Here is a 21,177-nt window from a genome sequence, read left to right as displayed (position 1 = left end):
GGCTGAGGGGAGACCTCATCACAGTCTACAACTTCCTCGTAAGGGGGTGTCAAGAGGCAGGAGACCTTTTCTCCATTAACACTAGTGACAGGACCCGTGGGAACGGGGTTAAGCTGAGGCAGGGGAAATTTAGGCTTGACATCAGGAGGGGGTTCTTCACAGAGAGGGTGGTTGCACACTGGAACAGGCTCCCCAGGGAAGTGGTCACTGCACCGAGCCTGTCTGAATTTAAGAAGAGATTGGACTGTGCACTTAGGCACATGGTCTGAACTTTTGGGTAGACCTGTGCGGTGTCAAGAGTTGGACTTGAAGATCCTTAAGGGTCCCTTCCAACTCAGGATATTCTATGATTCTATGATTCTATGATTCTAAGAGAGGATGATTTCTTTCATACTACCTATGATTTGTGTATTTCCTTTCTATACTGAATACTTCACAGCAAAATGCAGACAAGTAAGCATGACAAGCACAGTATTTAATGTACATTTTTGTTTAATTTTTCATTCTTTTAGATCCCTGTGAGCAAAACAGATTAAGTTTTCCCTTTGTAAAGTAAATCTCTAACAATATGAAAATGGTAGAGACAGTGAAAGTGGTCACCATTAGTGATCATGAAGGTGTGGTGATATACGTTATCATATCATACGTTAACATATCATACGTTAGCATATGATGCCAGAAACCCTAATTTATTCTGGAGTATTGTATAATTTAAGAAAGGGAAAAAAAAAATGCTGCGCAAAAGCAGCTGGGAGAGTGAGGAGTGAGAAACAGCTTTGCAGACCCCAAAGTCAGTGAAGGAGGGAGGAGTTGCTCCAGGCACCGGAACATAAGTTCCCCTGCAGCCTTTGGAGAGGCCCCTGGTGGAGCAGGCTGTCCCCCTGCAGCCCATGGGTCCCACATGGAGCAGATCTCCATGCTGCAGTCCGTGGTGGAGCCCCTGGTGGAGCAGGTGGGTGTGGCCTGGAGCAGGCTGCCACCCTTGGAGGACCTGTGCTGGAGCAGTTTGCTCCAGTTTGCTCCTGGGGGATGGACCAAATAGTATGGACCCATACTGGAGAAGTTCTCAAAGAGCTGCTGCCTGTGGGAAGCCCACAGGATCAGTTTGGGAGGGATGGCATCCTGTGAGAGGGACCCCACGTTTGATCAGTGGCAGAGAATGACTGTAAAGGAGCAGCAGAGGAGAAGTGCTGTAGATTGACTGCAACCCCCATTCCCCTTTCTTCTGTCCCTCAGAGAGAGGAGTTAGAAGAGGGTGGATGGGGGGAAGGTGTGTTTATTTACTTTGTTTGTTTTTCACTTCTCTAGCTTGTAAGTAATAGGTGATAAATTCTACTAATCTCCCTATGCTGAGTCCGTTTTGCCCGTGACAATAATTGTTGAGTGCTCTCCTTGTCCTTTTCTCAACCCTTGAACCCCTTTTATTGTATTTTATCCCCCTTTCCCTGTGAAGAGGGTGAGTAAGAGAGTGGTTGTGGTGGAGCTCAGCTGCCCACCTGAGTAAAACCATCACAAATGGAAATATAAATCATGGATAGAATACCTCTAGTAGTCAAAGAATAGTTATAATAAATTATACAGTTCTGTGTATAGACATTTATGGGCATAAAGGTAAAGTAATTGAATATACTATGTACACATATATATGTATATGTTTGTTTGTTTGTCCAGACTCTTTAAATATTTTATTACCACTATCCTTACCCTCAAAGAATTAAGCTTTACCTCACTGATTATGAACCAGCTTGTAGAAGCTGAAGTACGAATTTCACATGAAAATGTGAAATTTACTGAGTACTGCATCCTTTCATGTCTGTGATATATCATGAAACAGTACATGAAGGAATATAGTTTAAAGCTGCTTTATTTTCTTTCTGCTTTCTCTCTTTTTTTTTTTTTTTTTTTTTTCCCCTTTGGTTGTTGTGGCTTAAAGAAGGAAGCTTACTATTTATGCAACCACAAATACTCTGGGCATGTCTATTTATTCCAAGTCAGTGCTAGTCCAGGTAATTTCCACAGCATCTGATTTATTTCAGCTTGTTTGTCACTATTCTAAAATTAGATTGATTCTCCTTTTAGAAAGCAAAGCTTTTTAACCTTGCAGATCTCATCCCCTGAGATCAACTGTTTTCTGTAAAAGTAAAAGGTTTTGGTAGTCTTCTTCCCTATAGAGAATCAGTCCGCTCCAAGAGCAGCACTCCAACAGGTAATTTACTTTTATAAACAGTATAAATAAAGCAAAAATAGAAGAAAATATCTCAAAACAGGGCTTCCTTACAGCACCCTTGTTGGTTTATTTCCTTTATTGCAGAAGGTCCACAAGCTGTTGCAGTTGACTGTCGGTGGGAGGTCCTCAAGCTGTTCATGAAGAATTTAAGTAAGTAAAATTACAAGTTTTTTTTTTTCCCCTTTTCACTAGCAGAAGTAAAAGTTAAGAAGCTACCAGAAAGAGTTACTTAACAACCTACTGTTTCTTTTCAAAATGGTGAGTTTACAATACAAAGGTGTACTTTCCCATAAGAATGCTAAAAAATGTTTGTGATCTCAATTCACCTATCTGAGCATTACATCACATTATTGCATGAATGTGTTTCCAGTAAAAATGAACATAGCAATATTTATCAAGAATAATTTCATGATGTTCCTGTGTGGTTAGTGTCAAATCACAGTTATGATCTTTCTGAACTTGACAGTACATATTGAAGTTTACAGCAACTCTACATCAAATGTGCCTTCTTAAAAGTACATTATTCTATGGAAGAATCAAAAGAAACTCCTCTTTAAAGGAAAATACAAACATAACTGAATTGCCCTGCAGTTAAGACCTTTGAGTTGAAGTGCTGAGATCTTTGGTAAATATACAGTTTTGACACCATGGTCCAGAATTATTACATATTTTCTGTAATTTCTGTACAGATTGCAAGCCTTCTGAAAGTTCTGTTGTTGCTGGTAATGTGTGGGTTTTTTTTTTTTTTTTTTTTTTTTGTAGTATTTTTATTTTTGTTTTTGTTTTTTAACAAGTAGCTTAAAGATGGATGCACCTGTCAATATTGCTGAAAACTAAAGTAATTCATTAGTAAAATTTAATTTGTTCTATACATTTATGAACATTAAAAATTAAACTGTAAACATACATTTTTTCTCACTCAATAAAGTGAGTTCTGTTAAGAATAGGTTTCCCTTCTATTTTTGATGCTCTCTCCCAAGTATTTACAGCAACTTACTAAGAACACCACAGAGGCCTTAGATTGATTTCAGCAGGGGACCTACATTATCAGGTCAATGCCTATCACTTAGACAGTAATTTGTTTTCACTTTCCATTTCCCCTTCTCCCAAGTTCCCTTTGCCGTTTATTTCTACTTATTTCCCCAGACAACATTCTGTTGCTGATACAGCAATACATATGCAACCAAGGGACTAAAAAAAAAAATAATAAAAAAATAAGATCAATTTCTTAAGAAAGTACATCCCTCATATTATCCAATGTTAAGAAAGAGAAAAACCGTGCAGAACACAAGCCCTAGAACAGAATAGGCTTATATTACAAAGCACCAGTCCAGTCGGTCTTTGGCAAAATGCAGCACATAGTAGTAGGAGTAACTGGGCTTGCTCTTCCTTGTCATATTTCTGTGATAATCTTGCAATAAGGGCTTGCTATAGGGCTATCTACTATTTGTAAAATTAAATGATAAAAGTAAAAGCAGACAATAAATAGGCAAAAGATCACACAAAAACATGCTGAAATATTTTAAGTCTAAACCCATGTACTGGTTTTACATAGAAAGGTTTTGGTATTGCGGGGCTGCAGGGCTGCCCTCTGTGAGAAGAGTCCAGAAGCTACCCCATGTCAGATCAGATCTAGTTTCATCTGCATCCAAAAGGGACCTGCTGCTGGCCAGAGCTGAGCCAATAAGTGACATTGGTTGCTTATATGAGCAAATATGAGAGCATATTTAAGAAAGGGAAAACAAAACAAGACAAAACAAACAAACAAAAACTGCTGTGTAACAGCAGCTGGGAGAGAGGAGTGAGCAGTTCTTGAAGATTTGCTGCCTGTGGGAAGCCCATACAGGATCAGTTAAGGAAGGGTGGCAACCTGTGGGATGGATCCACATTGAGACAGGGGCAGACAGTGACCATGAAAGAGCAGTGGAGACAAAGCATTATGGACTGAGTGCAGCCCCCTTTGCCTGTTCCCCTGCATCACTCGGGGGGAGTAGGTGGAACAGGGTGGATGGTGGGGGCAGTGTTCCTGGTTTGCTTTTAGTTTCTCACTGCTTTAGTCTGCTAGTGATGGACGATCACTAGCATATTAGTCTCCCTATGACAAGTTTGTTTTGCCCATGACAATAATTATTGAGTGATGTCCCTGTCCTTATCCCAACCCATGAGCCCTTTGTATTTTCTCCCCTTTCTCTATGAAGAGGGAGTGTGAGAGTGGTTGTGTTTATGCAGCAGCTGCCCAGCTGCATAAAGCTACCACATCCCATTTGTGACATTTTTGTCTATAAAAAAGCACTTGTAATCTCTACTATGAACTTTTACAGAAAATATTTGAAAGACAATTACATCTTTCTCACCAAGATTTTTCAAGTTTCTACACATACTTTGAACCCAAAACATTTAGAAATGCTAGAATATTAGAAATTCCCATTCTCAAAGTTCATTCTCAGTATTTGAGGGCAGAGTTTTTTTTTTTTTTTTTTTTTTTGTGTTGTTTTTTTGGTTGATTGACTGTTTTTGTTGTTGGTTTGTTGTCTGTGGTGGTGGTTTTGCATGTACTTTTGGTATTTCTCACAGACTGCTCTCAAACTAAAATCTCCAAAACAGGTTGATAAGTTTAAAACTCCATAAGTGTCCTATGAATAACAATTCCTTTTGATTTTTGTTTTCACATGGAATTACAAATAATCTGTAGGAAAAAAAAAAAAAAAAAAAAAAAGAAGAATCTGTACTATCTGTACTGTAACCATACTGTTTTATCTATGCTATTTTGCCATATATGGGGAGCAAGGGAGATGGAGTAAAATCCGTGTATATATTTCTGAGTTGAAATTATTCTAAAATGATTTCTTTACTAATGTGGTCTGAAGAAGACCCATTTTGAAACTGAAAGATTTTCAAATTTCCCTGTTGTACTGTTTATCGCTTTTTGGGGCTGGTTTAAGCCCCCAGAGCTTAAACCTGTTTAAGCTCTGTGTACTGTGTAGCACTGGCATATGATATGATAAAATTACTGGTCATGAGTCTAATCTGGTATTTGTACTCAGCATTGCCATCATCTTCATACTTTGGGAACCAAACCTCAGAAATTATTAGTAATTACACTTTTTACCTTTTCTGCAATCTGTGGTAGAGACAAGGGAGAACACTTTCCCCCACACCTTCCCCTTCCCCTTCTCTCTTAGGCTAGAATGTTCCTATTGCTGTCTAATGAGTGAGTTTCTAGTTTTGTTTATGGTTAAATAACTAAGGATCTGAGGAGCCCTGCCTCCAGCCACCTGGAGAAAAGGCACAACCAGGTTTATTAGACTGTGTGGATTCCATGGCCTGGCACATCAGACCCACAGGAGTATAATACTCTAGTGGACACCAGTTCACAGTGTATCCTAACACTATCAAGACATAAAGGGACAGAACTCATCTGTATTTCTAGAGCGACAGGGGGATCCCAACAGCTAACTGTATTGGAAGCCAAAGTGACCTTACATGGGAATGAATGTGTGGCAAAAGCACCCTATTGTGACTGACCCTGAGGCTCCGAGGCTCCATGCATCCTTGGCATAGACTACCTCAGGAGACCCCAAAGGGTTCCCATTGTGTTGTTTTTTTTTTTTTTTTTTTTTTTTTGACGTAGCTGCCTTGGAGACAAGAACTATCTTGCCTGGTCTGTCAGAGGACCCTTCTGTTACACAGTTGCTGAGGGTTGGAGCAGGTGCCAGCTGCTACCACAACGGTGCACTGACAGCAATATTGCACCCAGACTCACTGATTCATTGACTGGAGAGTCAAGGAGTGATCAGTAAGACTTGCTCACCCTTTAATAGGCCCGTATGACCAGTGGGAAAGTCTGACAGAGAGTGGTGACTTACAAGTGAACTATTCTGTGGTGACTAACAAGTGAACTATCCTGGCCTGAATGAAGCAGGGAGTGTCGCCATGCCATGGTATGCCACAACTGATATTGCTAAGCATTTTTCTGGATCTCTTTAGCAGCAGAGTTCAGGCTACAATTTGCTTTCACTTGCAGGGATGCTTTCAGTACTCCTGGAAATGACTACCCTAAGGGTGGAAACACAGCCCTATCATTTGCCATAGACTGATTCACACTGCACTGGAACGGGAACTGTAGATCCTGAACACCTGCAATACATTGATGACATCATCACGTGGGGCAACCAAGCAGAAGTTGTTTTTGAGAAAGGGAAAGAAATTGTCTGAATCCTTCTGAAAGCTGGTTTTGCCATAAAACAAAGTAAAGTCAAGAGACCTGCACAGAAGATCCAGTTTCGGGAATAAAATGGCAAGCTGGGCATCATCAGATCCCAATGGATGTTGTCAACAAAATGACAGCTATGTTTTCACCAACTAGCAAAAAAGAAACACAAGCTTTCTTAGGTATCGTGGGGTTTTGGAGAATGCATATTCCAAATTAGTCTGATTGCAAACCCGCTCTATCAAGTGACCTGGAAGAAGAATGATTTCAGATGGAGCAATGACAAGCCTTTGGACAAATTAAACAGGAGACAGTTCATGCAGTAGCCCTCGGGCCAGTCCAAGTAGGGCAGGATTTAAAAAATGCCCTCTACATTTCAGCCAGGGAGAATAACCCTAGCTGGAGACTCTGGCAGAAAGTACCAGGGGAAACCCAAGGTCATCCCCTAGGGTTTTGAAGTCCAGGATGCAGTTGATCTGAGGCCTACTATACTCCAACTGAAAAAGAGAATTTGGCAGCATAAGAATTCTTGAAGAACAATAGAATTGTGAGAGGCTGTCAGGAGCTGGGGGAACCACTGGTCAGGGATAGGCTGTGCATCAGTCAGTGGGTGGTGAGCAGTTGCATTTTGCATTACTTGCTTTATATACTTCTATATCAACTTTGTCATTATTATTATTATTATTTTACCTTTCTTTTCTGTACTATTATACCTATGAGTTCTGTCCTATCTCAACCCACAACTTTTACATTTTCAATTCCAATTCTCTTCCCCTTCCACTGTGGGGAGCAGGGAGTGAATGAATGACTTATCTGCCTGCTGGGTTAAATGACAATAAGCCCCTAAGTGAAGTAATGACAATTTATATGAAGATTTATTTCCAACATCAGTGAAGCCTGAATCCCTGATTTGGAAGACCATAATTGTGGGAAAGATAAACTCCCAGCCAACTCCAGATGTATGCAAGCTTTTCTGCTCCAGCTGGATGCATATAAGTCTATGAGGCCCAATGGGATTTATCTCAGGGTTCTCAGAGATCTGGCTGATATTATTGCAAGACCTCTCTCAATTATTTTTGAACAGTACCAGGAATCTGGACAGGTTCCAGTTGACTGGAAGCAGGCAAATGTCCCAATTTTCAAGAAGGGTAAGAGAGAAGACCCTGGTAATTACAGGCCTGTCAGTCTCACTTCAGTGCCTGTTAAAATTATGGAGAAGATTATTCTGGGAGTTATTGAAAAACACTTGAAAGAGAACACAGTCATTGGTCACAGCCAACAGAGGTTCACAAGGGGAAAGTCCTGTTTAATGAACTTAATTTTCTTTTATGACAAGGTTACCCATGTAGTTGACCGAGGAAAGCCAATTGATATAATCTTTTTCGGATTTCAGCAAAGCTTTCAATACTGTTTCTCACAGTATCCCTCTGTACAAAATATCCAGTATACAGATAGACAGGGTCAGTGAACAATCAGCTGATGGATCAGTCTTAAAGTGTTACAGTAAAAGAGGTTACCTCAAGCTGACTTCCAGTCACTAGTGGGGTTCCCCAGGGTTCCATTTTAGGGACAGTTCTCTTCTGTGCTTTTATAAATGATTTGGATGCAGGACTCAATTGCATACTAAGTAAGTTTGCAGTTAATACTAAATTAGGAGAAGGTGTTGACTCCAGAGAGGCCTTGTAGAGAGGTCTTGACAAATGCGAGGACTGGGCAATCACCAACTTCTTGAGGTTTAACAAGAACAAGTGCTAGATTCTGCACCTGAGATAGGGCAGCCCTGGATATACATACAGACTGGGCCTTGAGTGGCTGGCAGTGTGCTATGGACAGCCAAAAGGTCCATCTTTTTGGGGTGCATGAAGTACAGCATTGCTAGACATTTGAGGGAAGTAATTGTTTTGCTCTACTCTGCACTAGTGCATCCTCTCCTCAGTACTGTGTGCAGTTTTGGGCTTCACAATAGGAAGGGCATATAACCGCTAGTGTCCAAAGGAGGGCTACAAAGACAGCAAAAGTTCTAAAGGGGATGACATATGAGGAACAGCTGAAGTTGCTTGGTTTGTTCAGTCTACATAGGAAGAGACTGAGGGGCAACCTCATTGCAGTCTTCAGCTTCCTCACAATGAGAAGCAGAAAAGGAAGCAGAGAGGAAGGAAGCATTGTTTCAAATGAGTAAATTTTTTTTTCTAGTGAAGTTTTATCTCTTTATATTTTTATTTCTTTATATATATATGCGTGTATAAATATATATATTTTAATATAGCAATCTGACATTTCTTCTCATGATTATTCTCTTTTTATACTTGTCCATCCTCTTTTTTTTTTTTTTACATATATTAACTGGCATGTAACTGCATTCTTCTTTCACTTCCAGAAGGATAATTGGAGCTTATTAGAGCTTAAATGCATTACAGTTATTTCAGCTGTTCATATACTAGAGGCATAATTTATCCAGTTCAGATTTAAAAAAAAAAAAAAAATCTTAAAAAAAATAAGTACGCTATAGTAAAATGTGTTTTTACCATATCTATATACTTAGAATAATTTTACATTCTGGCATAAAGAAATTTTCTATTTAATTTCCTAAAAGAAGAATGACCTTGCAAAGTGGCTTTTTCTCCTGGATGTTACACTAGCAGAATAAGAACCTTGTTTCTAATTGATTTGAATTAGAAGATTTTAACTGATTTTCTCCTAAATAGATGCATTGAGTTTACTTACTTGGGTTATTTGTTTTGTATGTTTAGAGCAGTAACTTCAAGGCTCTCCAGCCTGTATCACTGACAGTTTCTTTTATTTTCAAGTGGATTTGAAAAGGTGAGGTAAACTAAAATTTTAGGTAAATTCTGTATTTTATATATATACATGTAAGTCTTGAGAGATCACAAATGTATTATTTTGCAAGATAAATCACTTTCTTTGGAAGGCTAAAAATAGCAAAGCTGAGGGAGCTGGTTGATAGTAACTAGGAGAGCCTAAGAACAAGCCTTACTGTGAGGTACATTTTGGCTGCTAAAGAGTAGGACCTCGAGTTTGCAGTTTTGTCCATGTGATTCAATGAAGATTGTTGTACCTGATCACTGGTACACAGTATAACTCCACTGACTGAACTGAAATCTTTACTCTCTTCTGATATGGCTATTGCAAGACCTAACCTGAAGCAAGGCAGAGATTTGTGGAAAACTGTGGAAAAAAATATTATTATGCATTGAGTGAAAGACTAAGGAAAATGGATTTGGAATCTTATCGCTGATTAGGTTCTGAAGTGCCAGTAAAAACTTTAAATGGCATATTATCTGTGCCACAATGAGAAGTAGTTTATTTTAGCACAAGAATTTACATCCACTTCACCTACACCACACTGTGTAAATTAACTGATAAAATCTTCCATTTCTATACAGGATTTCTTTAAGTGGAGGCAAAATAATAAAAACCATACCTAGGAAACAGGTTCCCTTGACTGTGTTTGTTCTAAAGAAAACAATAGAACCAATAAACTGTGTTACAGCAGAAGAAAAAGACCCCACAGGTGTGGGAAAGGGCTTACCACACAGAGCACATTTAAAATTTCCAAGTAGCTAGTTCTTTAAATTAGTTTAAGCCTGTAATGAACCAAATACCTCTTCTCAAATTGATGTCAAAGATTTTGGAAATGCAATGAAACCAAGAATAAATCTGATGTTCTAGGTTTAATTCACAGAATCACAGAATCACAGAATTTCTAGGTTGGAAGAGACCTCAAGATCATCGAGTCCAACCTCTGACCTAATGCTAACAGTCCCCACTAAACCATATCCCTGAGCTCTACATCTAAACGTCTCTTAAAGACTTCCAGGGATGGTGACTCCACCACTTCCCTGGGCAGCCTGTTCCAATGTCTAACAACACTTTTGGTAAAGAAGTTCTTCCTAACATCCAACCTAAAACTCCCCTGGCGCAACTTAAGCCCATTTCCCCTCATCCTGTCACCAGGCACATGGGAGAATAGACCCACCTCCACCTCGCTACAGCCTCCTTTAAGGTATCTGTAAAGAGCAATAAGGTCACCCCTGAGCCCCCTTTTCTCCAGGCTGAACAAGCCCAACTCCCTCAGCCGCTCCTCGTAGGACTTGTTCTCCAGGCCCTTCACCAGCTTTGTCGCCCTTCTCTGGACCCGCTCAAGCACCTCGATGTCCTTCTTGTAGTGAGGGGCCCAAAACTGAACACAGTACTCGAGGTGCGGCCTCACCAGAGCCGAGTACAGGGGGACAATCACTTCCCTAGCCCTGCTGGTCACACTGTTTCTTATGCAAGCCAGGATGCTGTTGGCCTTCTTGGCCACCTGAGCACACTGCTGGCTCATATTCAGCCGACTATCAACCATCACTCCCAGGTCCTTCTCTGCCAGGCAGCTCTCCAACCACTCATCTCTCATCCTGTAGCTCTGCTTTGGGTTGTTGCACCCCAGGTGCAGGACCCGGCACTTGGCCTTGTTAAACTTCATGCAGTTGACCTCAGCCCATCGGTGCAGCCTATCCAGATCCTCCTGCAGAGCCTTCCTACCCTCAAGCAGATTGACACACGCGCATAGCTTGGTGTCATCTGCAAACTTACTGAGGGTGCAGTCAATGCCCTCGTCCAGATCATCGATGAAGATATTAAAGAGGACTGGCCCCAGCACCGAGCCCTGGGGGACGCCACTAGTGACTGGCCTCCAACTGGACTCGACTCCATTTACCACAACTCTTTGGGCCCAGCTATCCAGCCAGTTTCTAACCCAACGAAGCATGCGCCAGCCCTAGCCAAGAGCAGCCAGTTTCTTGAGGAGAATGCTGTGGGAGACGATGTCAAAAGCCTTGCTGAAGTCAAGGTAGACCACATCCACAGCCTTTCCCTCATCCACCTAGCGCGTCACTTTGTCATAGAAGGAGATCAGGTTCGTCAAGCAGGACCTGCCTTTCATAAACCCATGCAGACTGGGCCTGATCGCCTGCTTGCCCTGCAAGTGCTGCGTGATGACTCTCAGGAGGATCTGCTCCATGAGCTTCCCTGGCACTGAGGTCAAACTGACAGGCCTGTAGTTTCCCGGGTCAGTCCTCCAGCCCTTCTTGTAGATGGGCGTCACGTTTGCTAGCCGCCAGTCAACTGGGACCTCCCCCGATAGCCAGGACTGCTGATAAATGGTGGATAGTGGCTTGGCCAGCTCCTCTGCCAGTTCTCTCAGTACCCTTGGGTGGATCCCATCCGGCCCCATTGACTTGTGCACATCCAAGTGCCGTACCAGGTCACCAACCATTTCTTTGTGGATAGTGAGGGCCACATCCTGCTTCCCATCCCCTTCCACCAGCTCAGGGTACTGGGTATCCAGAGAACAACCGGTATTGCTGATAAAGACTGAGGCGAAGAAGGCATTAAGCACCTCCACCTTTTCCTCATCTCTTGTAACTAAGTTTTCCCCTGCATCCAGTAAAGGATGGAGATTCTCCTTAGTCCTCCTTTTTGTGTTGATGTATTTATAAAAACATTTTTTGTTATCTTTAACGGCAGTAGCCAGATTGAGCTCCAGATGAGCTTTGGCCTTCCTAATTTTGTCCCTGCACTGCCTCGCAACATCCTTATAGTCCTCCCGAGTGGCCTGCCCACTTTTCCAAAGATTATAAACCCTCTTTTTTCTCCTAAGCTCAAGCCACAATTCTCTGTTCAGCCAGGCTGGTCTTCTTCCCCACCAGCTCGTCTTTGGGCACGTGGGGACAGACCGTTCCTGCGCCATTAAGATTTCCCTCTTGAAGAGCGCCCAGCGTTCCTGGACTCCTCTGCCCTTCAGAACCGCCTCCCAAGGGACTCTGCCAACCAGTGTCCTGAGCAGCTCAAAGTCAGCCCTCCGGAAGTCCAATACAGCGGTTTTACTGGTCCCCTTCCTGGCCTTGCCAAGAATAGTGAACTCCACCATTTCGTGGTCACTCTGCCCAAGACAGCTCCCGACAATCACATCCTCCACCAGTCCTTCTCTGTTTGTGAAGAGAAGGTCTAGCGGGGCGCCACCCCTGGTAGGCTCACTAACCAGCTGCATCAGGAAGCTATCTTCCATGCTCTCCAGAAACCCCCTAGACTGCTTTCTCAGGGCTGTGTTGTGCTTCCAGGATATGTCAGGGAAGTTGAAGTCCCCCACGAGTACAAGTGCTGAAGATTTCGCAACTTCTGTCAGTTGCCTGTAGAACTCCTCATCAGTCTCCTCATCCTGGTTTGGCGGTCTATAACACACCCCGACCAGGACGCTAGCCTTGTTGGCCCCACCGATCCTAACCCAAAGGGACTCGACCTTGTCATTGCCAGCCTTGAGTTCTACAACATCGAAAGACTCCCTAATATAGAGAGCCACACCACCACCCCTTCTGTGCTGCCTGTCCCTTCTGAAGAGCTTATAGCCAGGCATTGCAGCACTCCAGTCATGAGACTGGTCCCACCACGTCTCCATGATGGCAACCAAGTCGTAGCCTGCCTGCTGCACGATGGCTTCCAGCTCCTCCTGTTTGTTACCCATGCTGCGTGCATTGGTGTAGATGCACTTCAGCTGGACCATTACCTTATCCCCTGGACTTGCTATTGTTCCCCCGGCACAGCTCCAACAAGCCTTGTTTCAGCCCCTTCCCCCTTCTTACTTAGTTTAAAGCCCTCTCAATGAGCCCTGCCAGCTCCTGGCCCAGGATCCTTTTTCCCCTAAAAGATAGGGACCCGTCTGTGGCCATCAGGCTGGGTGCCGAGTAAAGTGCCCCATGGTCGAAAAACACAAGATTAATGCATTGGCACCAGCCCCTGAGCCACATGTTTAACAGGTGGCCTTTCCGTGTCCTCTCTGTACCCCTCCCTGCCATTGTAGGGATGGATGAAAACACCACCTGCACTCCCACTCCATCCACTAACTGTTCCCAGCCCCCTAAAGTCTCGTTAGATAGCTTTCAGGCTTCTCTCTTCAATGTTGTCACTACCTGCCTGGACTATCAAAAGAGGATAATAATCAGAGGGGCGAACCAGGTTGGGAAGCTTCCTGGCAACGTCTCTTACCCTGGCCCCAGGGAGGCAGCAGACTTCCCTACGGGTAGGGTCAGGCCGACAAATAGGGCCCTCTGTTCCCCTAAGAAGAGAGTCTCCCACAACAATCACCCTTCTGTCTTTCTTGATGGAGGCAGTCCTGAGGCGTGGAGTCGATCTCCTCGCCCTAGGCATCCTCCTGGGAACACTTGCTACCTCTTCCTCAGCTACCGGTGTCTCAAGCTCCAGGGCCTCAAACCTGTTGCGTAAGTGCATCTGGGAAGGTGGAGCCGGAAGGGGAGGGCATCACCTGCGATGTCGAGCAGGGACCTGTTTCCATTCCTCCTCAACTCCCAGATCCCCTCCCTCTGCCCGACGGCGACAGGGCAGGGGATCCACCCCCATTTGGGGTGTCTCACCTTGATACCTCTCCTTGAGGCCCTGCAGGGAGTTACTCCATCAGTCTATCTCCCGCTCACACTCCCTGATATCCCTCAACCTCTTCACCTCCTCCTTGAGCTCCACCACCATGCGGACCAGGTCATCCACCTGCTCGCACCTCATGCGCGCAGTTTCTCTGCCTCCCGCTGATGGCAGCAACAGGCTCAGACACTCCCTGCATCCGGTGACCTGAACTGCTGCATTTTTTAACGGGTAGTGGGTCTGGGTGTGTACCGACTTCCTGGAGAGCGCACTGTGCCTGGTGGAGACCATTATCACCTGGCTAATGGCTGTCATTAAGGAGGTGTTCGTATGGGCGGGGGGAGCGCTCTGCCCTTCAGCAGGGTTTCCCTGCCTGCAGGAGCTGCCGCGCTAACTGCCGCGCCACTCCCTTCTGACGCGCCACACCCTGTTTGCCCGCCCTGTTTGCCGCGCTCCTACTATATGTGAATCACAGAATCACGTAGCTTAGAAGGGAACTCCACAAGTTTTCTAGGTCAACCCCAATCTCAAAGCACGTCAAGCTAGAAGAGGTTGCTCTGAGCTACGTCCAACCAAGTTCTGAAAATCTCCAGGGATGGAGAGTCAAAACCTATCCAGGAAACCTGTTTCCATGTGTGACCACTCTCACAGTAGTTTTGTTGTTGTTGTTGTTGTTGCTTTTTATTTTCATTTTCATTTTCATTTTCATTTTTATTTTTATTTTTATTTTTATTTATTTTTATTTTTATTTTTATTTTTATTTTTATTTTTATTTTTATTTTTATTTTTATTTTCCGTCTACTGACTTGGAATTTCTCATGTTCCAAGCCTACTTCCTCTGTTTCTTCATCTTCTATTCCAGCCTCTGCCTGCCTTAGTGGTCCTCCACTAAACTTGTTCTAGTATGTTAATATCTTTCCTGTGCTAGGAAGGCCAAAACACTGCAAATGTTTTCACAAGTGGTTAATAGAGATGAATAAATTCCTTCTAGAACAGACCAATATGGAACTGGCCTTTCTTGCTCCAGGGATGTGCTGCTGATGCATGTTCAACAAATTCACAACAAACTTCAGATCTTTTTCTGTAAAGGTACTTTCTAGTTGTTCACCTCCAGGCCTGTACTGTTTCGAAGTGCTATGCATTTGTTGAATTCCATATATTTGCTCTCAATGTAAAATTACATTTTTTCCAAACTGAAAATTCTAGTTTCATTAAAAAAAAAAAAAAAAAAAAAGAGTGGGAGCAAACATTTTAAACAGATGACATTGCAAGTAATCATTTGTTGTGATGTTCCTGAAAAAGATATTCCAGTTTCAAAGTGAGGAATATGGCAACATTTGTCCATGACAACCTTATTCACAGAAAAAAATGTGATTGAGAAATGTTAACTTGTAGAAATGTAGAAATGAAATAACATTCTTTCTTGCTTTCTAATGATTTTTCTCTGTGAAAAGAGAAATGATCATTAAATGAACTGGAAGATATTTTTAGAGTTAATTAATCATAAGACCTTCTTGACATGTTACGCAATGTTTTTGATCTGTGTCAATACAATTTTCTTGGGCTTTGGATATTTTAATTAAGCAGAAGATGCTTAAGTGTGCAATATTAAGTGTGACCTTTTGGGTGTTTATCTATGGTAAGAATTATTCTGCAGTGTCAAGAAGCCATTTAAAGAGCACAATGAAGATGATAAACATAACAAAACAGTATTGGTTTTGTTTATGCAATGCAGTGGCTATTTCTCTTCAGTTAAAATGTCTGACTATATTTAGATTCTACTAAAGTATCTTCCTTTATGCTATGCTCATAGGGACTCTGATTTTCTGAAACTTACCAAATTAAAGCTAAAATGGGATACAGGATTTCTGGATTCTTATTTATTTATTCATTTATTTATTTATTTATTTATTTATTTATTTCAACAACTTCTTTGCTGTTTGTTTTGTTTTTCTAGGAATTATATCAAAAATGTTTTATGAGTTGTATAATAATGCTTCAACGACCTTGAATGCTTGATTTTACTTCCTTTGCTTCTTAAAAGCAAAGCTCTTATCATCTTTCAAATATCTTCCAACAGATGAAACAAACCGTGAAGTACTGTGTATTTCTGTGTCTTCAAATTGGCTTTTTTAGACCAAAGCCAGGAGAAAAATAAATAAATAAATAAATAAATAAATAAATAAATAAATAAATAAATAATGTGTCATTGTCTTTTGCTATCTTCTGTTGGCTGAGATTTTAGCTCTTTAATTTTTTTTCTGCAGAAGCAGGGTTTTCAAATAAGAATCCTTCTCAGGCCTCTCTAGCCTCACTTCTATTTCCTATTCATGGAACATAATATCTTTTACACAAAATACAGTAATCTTCCCCCTACCAATCTTTTTGTTCTAGTCTTATGGTAACTCCCTCTAGTCCTGACCTATTTTTAAACCACCCTATTCAAAAACTTGTGCTCAGGATAAATCCATGAAAATTATTAAATCATGGAAACTGGCTTTTGTGTATTTTTTTTTTTTAACTCTATTGAGTCTTTTGAAGAAAACCCATAGCTTATTTAGCATATGATTCAAAGCACTTTTGGCACACTGTCTGACTCCAGCTTGTAGTAAAACTTTCCCTGACATTGAATGCAACTGTATGCATGGATTAAAAATGCATAGCACCCTTCTTCAGTGTATAATAACTGTCTGGACTCTATGGAAAAGCAAATTTCTATTCTAATACAAGTTATAGTAGTTTTAAGAAATTTTTTTTATTTTTTTGCAAATAGTGATGATAACTAGACCATTTAGGTAAAATGAATATATTTACCGACCTAACCATCAACTGAGTTATGTATGTACAGAACTGTTTTTAAGAGCTACAGAATTATGAATAAAAGAATGTCATGAAATCCTTTGGAAGTTCTAGAATGTATGTAATCCAAGTAAAATTGAAGTGCAAGCGCAATTCCCAAAATGATAAGTAGTCTGTCAATTCTCTATTGCCTGATAGTGAATTGATAGTGAATTAAGGCCTGAGCATCCTTAAGCTATTTACATATTTTTTAATACTCTCTGGTTAAGTGCATAGGTCCTCTACAAAAAATGAGAAATGTCAAAAACTATAATAGCTACACAGAATACCAATAAAATGAAGTGAAAATAAGAAAAATATATAATTTTATTATAATATTCTATGAACATGCTAATAACCTCTAAAGAAATCAGTAATAAGTAAAATAAGGATAAATTTAGAACATAGCTTTCTCAGGGTTAGATTCTACAAATAACTTTTGATATTATTTGTGTTATGGTACTAGGCAGTGATATGAGAGTTTTCCAGACTATTAATCTGCATAGGTCAAAAATGCTTTTTTAAAAATCATTCTTAACCTGGTATATATTTTGTGAAAGTATTTATTATGTTTTACAGATTGCACATATAGCTCATGCTGCACTTTTTCCTGTTTTCTACTTTTTTTTTTTTATAGTAGATATGTTCTTTAGGGCTCAATAATATTCAGGAACACATGCTTCTGTGCACTGAATAAAATTCAAACAGAAACTTAAGACATCAGGGACATTCTGGGATTCTGGGTGCTGACTGGTGGGAGAGTAACTTTGGGATCTGTGAGTCTTGAACTTCAGCCACCAGTGTGGTCTTGCAGCAAAGAAGACTAATAGTATATTGGGGTGCATTAAGAAAACCATGGGCATCAGGTTGATGAAAGTGTTCCTTCCCCTCCACCCAGCACAGCTGAGGCCACACCTGGAGTCCCTGTGTCCAGCTCTGGGATCCCCAGTACAAGAGACATGGACATACTAAAGGGAGTTCTATGAAGGACCATGAAGATAGTGAAGGGACTACTTCATTCCTCATCTGAGGAGAGGCTGAGAGATGTGAGGCTATTTAGCTTAAAAAAAAAAAAAAAAAAAGCCTGATGGGATAGTAAGGAAGACAGAGACAGACTCTTCTTAGCATAGTCCAATGGCAGGAAAAGAGGCAATGGGCACAATCTGAAACACAGGAAATTCCACTTAAAAAAAAGATTTTAATTATTTTATTTTATTTTATTTTATTTTATTTTATTTTATTTTATTTTATTTTATTTTATTTTATTTTATTTTATTTTATTTTATTTTATTTTATTTTTTCACTGTGAGGGTGGTCGACTACTGGAACAGATTTCCCAGAGTGCTTGTGGAGATGTTCAAAACTCAGCTGGACCTGGTCCACAGCAGCCTGCTCTAGATACACTCCTAAACACAGGGGAGTTCCACTAGATGATCTCCAGTGAACCCTTCCTACCACAACTGTCCTGTGATTCTGTCATGCTTTATTAAGAAAAGCTATTAAAACATAGGGCCATTACCTTAAATTTAACTATGCTGACATCTAGTTTAGTTCCACAAATATCTTCAAATAGCTATTTGAAATTAAACAAGGGTGCAGATATGCAGTGTATCTCATATTTGAGATACACAACCCTGTTGTGTTTTGACATATAAATTACATATTTCATATATATTCTTCTTAAGTACTTAATATCTTTCAATTGTGTTTTCTGTAAGACTTTAAGAAAGATGTTCCTTAAAGGTTTGTTGGAAGTCATTTAGTACTGTATGTTCCGGTAAATTGTTTTAGCGTAAAAAACATATAACAAGCTATGCATTTGACTGCATGAATCAAACCAGCTTTTCCATTCTTCATCATTATAGTGTCTTCAGATATTTTTATAGACAATACACATTAACCATTACCCAGTAGCTAGCACAAACAATTCAAGCTTTTGTAAGCTATATTTTATGAGTATGAGATGGGAGATATACCAAAAGCTCCTGATTCTGGCAATGGGAAAGTTTCAGAAATTGCCTGTTGCTGAGTGTTCAAATATTCATTCAGATATTTATTTATTCAATATTCACCTGTTAGAGAATCACAGTACTGCTTCTGTCATTTGAAATAGAGAGGAGCATGTCAATATTTACTTTATAGGTTTAGCGTAAAACATCTGTTAGGGGTTGCTTACATTCTATAAGCGTTAATCCTTTCTTATACTTCTACAGTATATTTCTCTTTTACTTGATCAAAAATAATGTAATGATAATAAAACATTTGTAGGATATAAGTAAGACCAAGAAAAGAGGAGTTAAGGATCTAACCTTTTGTAGACTATACTTTATAATTTATACGGCTAAGACACCTTAACCCCTGCAATACAGTGATTTTGAGAGTAATTAAATCCTCAACTTCTTTTAATCTAAAGAGCATATCCATGTGGTTGGGACTCACCTTTTTTTTTCTATTTATTCATCATTATTTATTTATTTATTTATTTTTATATTTATTTCTGTTAAGAGATAACCTTAAGAGGTAAGGTTTTCTGTTAAAGTTTACACTTCTGATATCCAGAATGTTACTTTTAGGTTATGCAAATGAAGAGAGGTACAAATATGTACTATTGCTTAAAAAGAATGTGAACATATATTGTTAAAAATATAAGACAATCCATAAATAATATAAGATTTTATTTCCAGAAATATTATTGTTGTTTTTTTTTCTCTCTATTATTTTCAATGTTTTTGTTGTTTAATAAATCGCTTACGTTGCAAATAGATTGCAAATAGAAATCCGAGTATGAAAATTTGAACAATCCTACTAATAATAAGATGGTAAACTACAACAACAAAATATCTGTTAAAACTCTTAAAAATAAAGCTCTGTTTTGAATCTGCGTTCAGCTGCAAGTTTTCCTTGATACCTGAATAAGCGATGATGTATTATTGCTACACCAACACATCTAAGAATATGGGCTATATTTCAAAGCTTTATAAAAATACACCCTTCCATTAGCAATTCCCTTCTGGGAAGTAGCATTTTGCAACATCCTTCCAGTCAGTCTGAAGGTATGTCACTTGTATTTTCCAGGTGTGTCACTCATACTTTGCAGTAAACTGAGTAAGTGAAGTAAAAGATCTGTACACCTTTGCTCCCACTCCAACTCTTAAGACAAAAGAGGTTAACAGACTGGGCTACCACCTGTTCCTGTAAGAGCACCACTATCTATTTATTTATAAAAGTGAATAAGGCAATTTGTTACATGGGCAGACATTGAAGCAATAGGATTTCCCTTTTCACAGAAAAAAAAGGTTTGAATTTCATGTATAATCACTGGTACATCTATTTTGACATGTGAAGAATAATTTATGTAAGACTATTTGTGTAAAAATAAATAATAAATAAATGTTATAATAAATAAAAAATAAATGTTATAACACTACTAAAGCCTTTCAGATCATAACAGTATAAATGAGTTTGGAATTCAAGAAAATGTGGAAAAGAATATAAAACAGTAGTTCATTTTTCTTTCATTTAACAACTATAAGTATATTAATTTTTCATTTTAGTAATATAATAAAGCATAAACTCATGCTGTCCTAAAAAAGAAAAAATCAACAATTTTACTATGTCTCACTGATAAGCTACATAAAGTATGGAATATCAGTACAGCTGTGTTCTCAGCTTTAAATAAGAGCATGAACTTCTCAGAACACAATATATTTCAAAAACAAAGAAGAGTTTTATCATTAACTGTCCTGATAAGAACACCCATTGGATACTGGGGAATTGATATTCATCTGGTCAGTAGCTAAGCACCATCTCACATAGTGGGTAATTTGGTAATGTTCTATTTAAACAAAAGCAAGGCTAGTCTGTTCTGATATTTACTATTAGATTAGAAGGAGTAAGCAGCTTTCTCTTTTTTGTTCCCTGGGGCTTCTTTTAACAAACTGAAATGTTCTCCTGTAAAATAAACTACAATAACTCTGGTCAATAAACTACAATACTCTGAGAGGGTGAAAGTGCTAGTAGACCTCACATGTGCAAGCATACTTGAGTATAAAATTTTCACTTTTTTTTTTTTTTTTTTTTTACAGTAACCTGGGGGACAAAAAGCAAACAAATAAAAACAACAAGAATGGGACAGCATAACCCTTTGCTGAACTGAGCCTCTAGAGTTCAGAAAGAAAACGCATATTATATAAAATAGTCATGCTGATGACACTAAAATTATATATAATAATTTAGGTTAAAGTGCTGTCTTCCTGAGGCAATAGGCTCTTTGTACCAGCTCTTGTCAAAAATCAGGATTCATTTTTACATTCTTGGTTAGTGACACATATTAAGGTTTCATTTTATTCTTTGTACCTAAATTGCATTTTGCTAAAGGCAATCATTTAAGATAGAGTTCATTAACGTACATTATTCCATTTTAGTTTTTGTGTAGACAGCAAAGAGGAAAAAAAAAAAGTATGCTGAG

The sequence above is a fragment of the Netta rufina genome (genome assembly GCF_964035555.1).
Source record: "Netta rufina genome assembly, chromosome: 4".
NCBI lineage: Eukaryota > Metazoa > Chordata > Aves > Anseriformes > Anatidae > Netta > Netta rufina.
Note: the sequence above shows the minus strand (reverse complement) of the source record.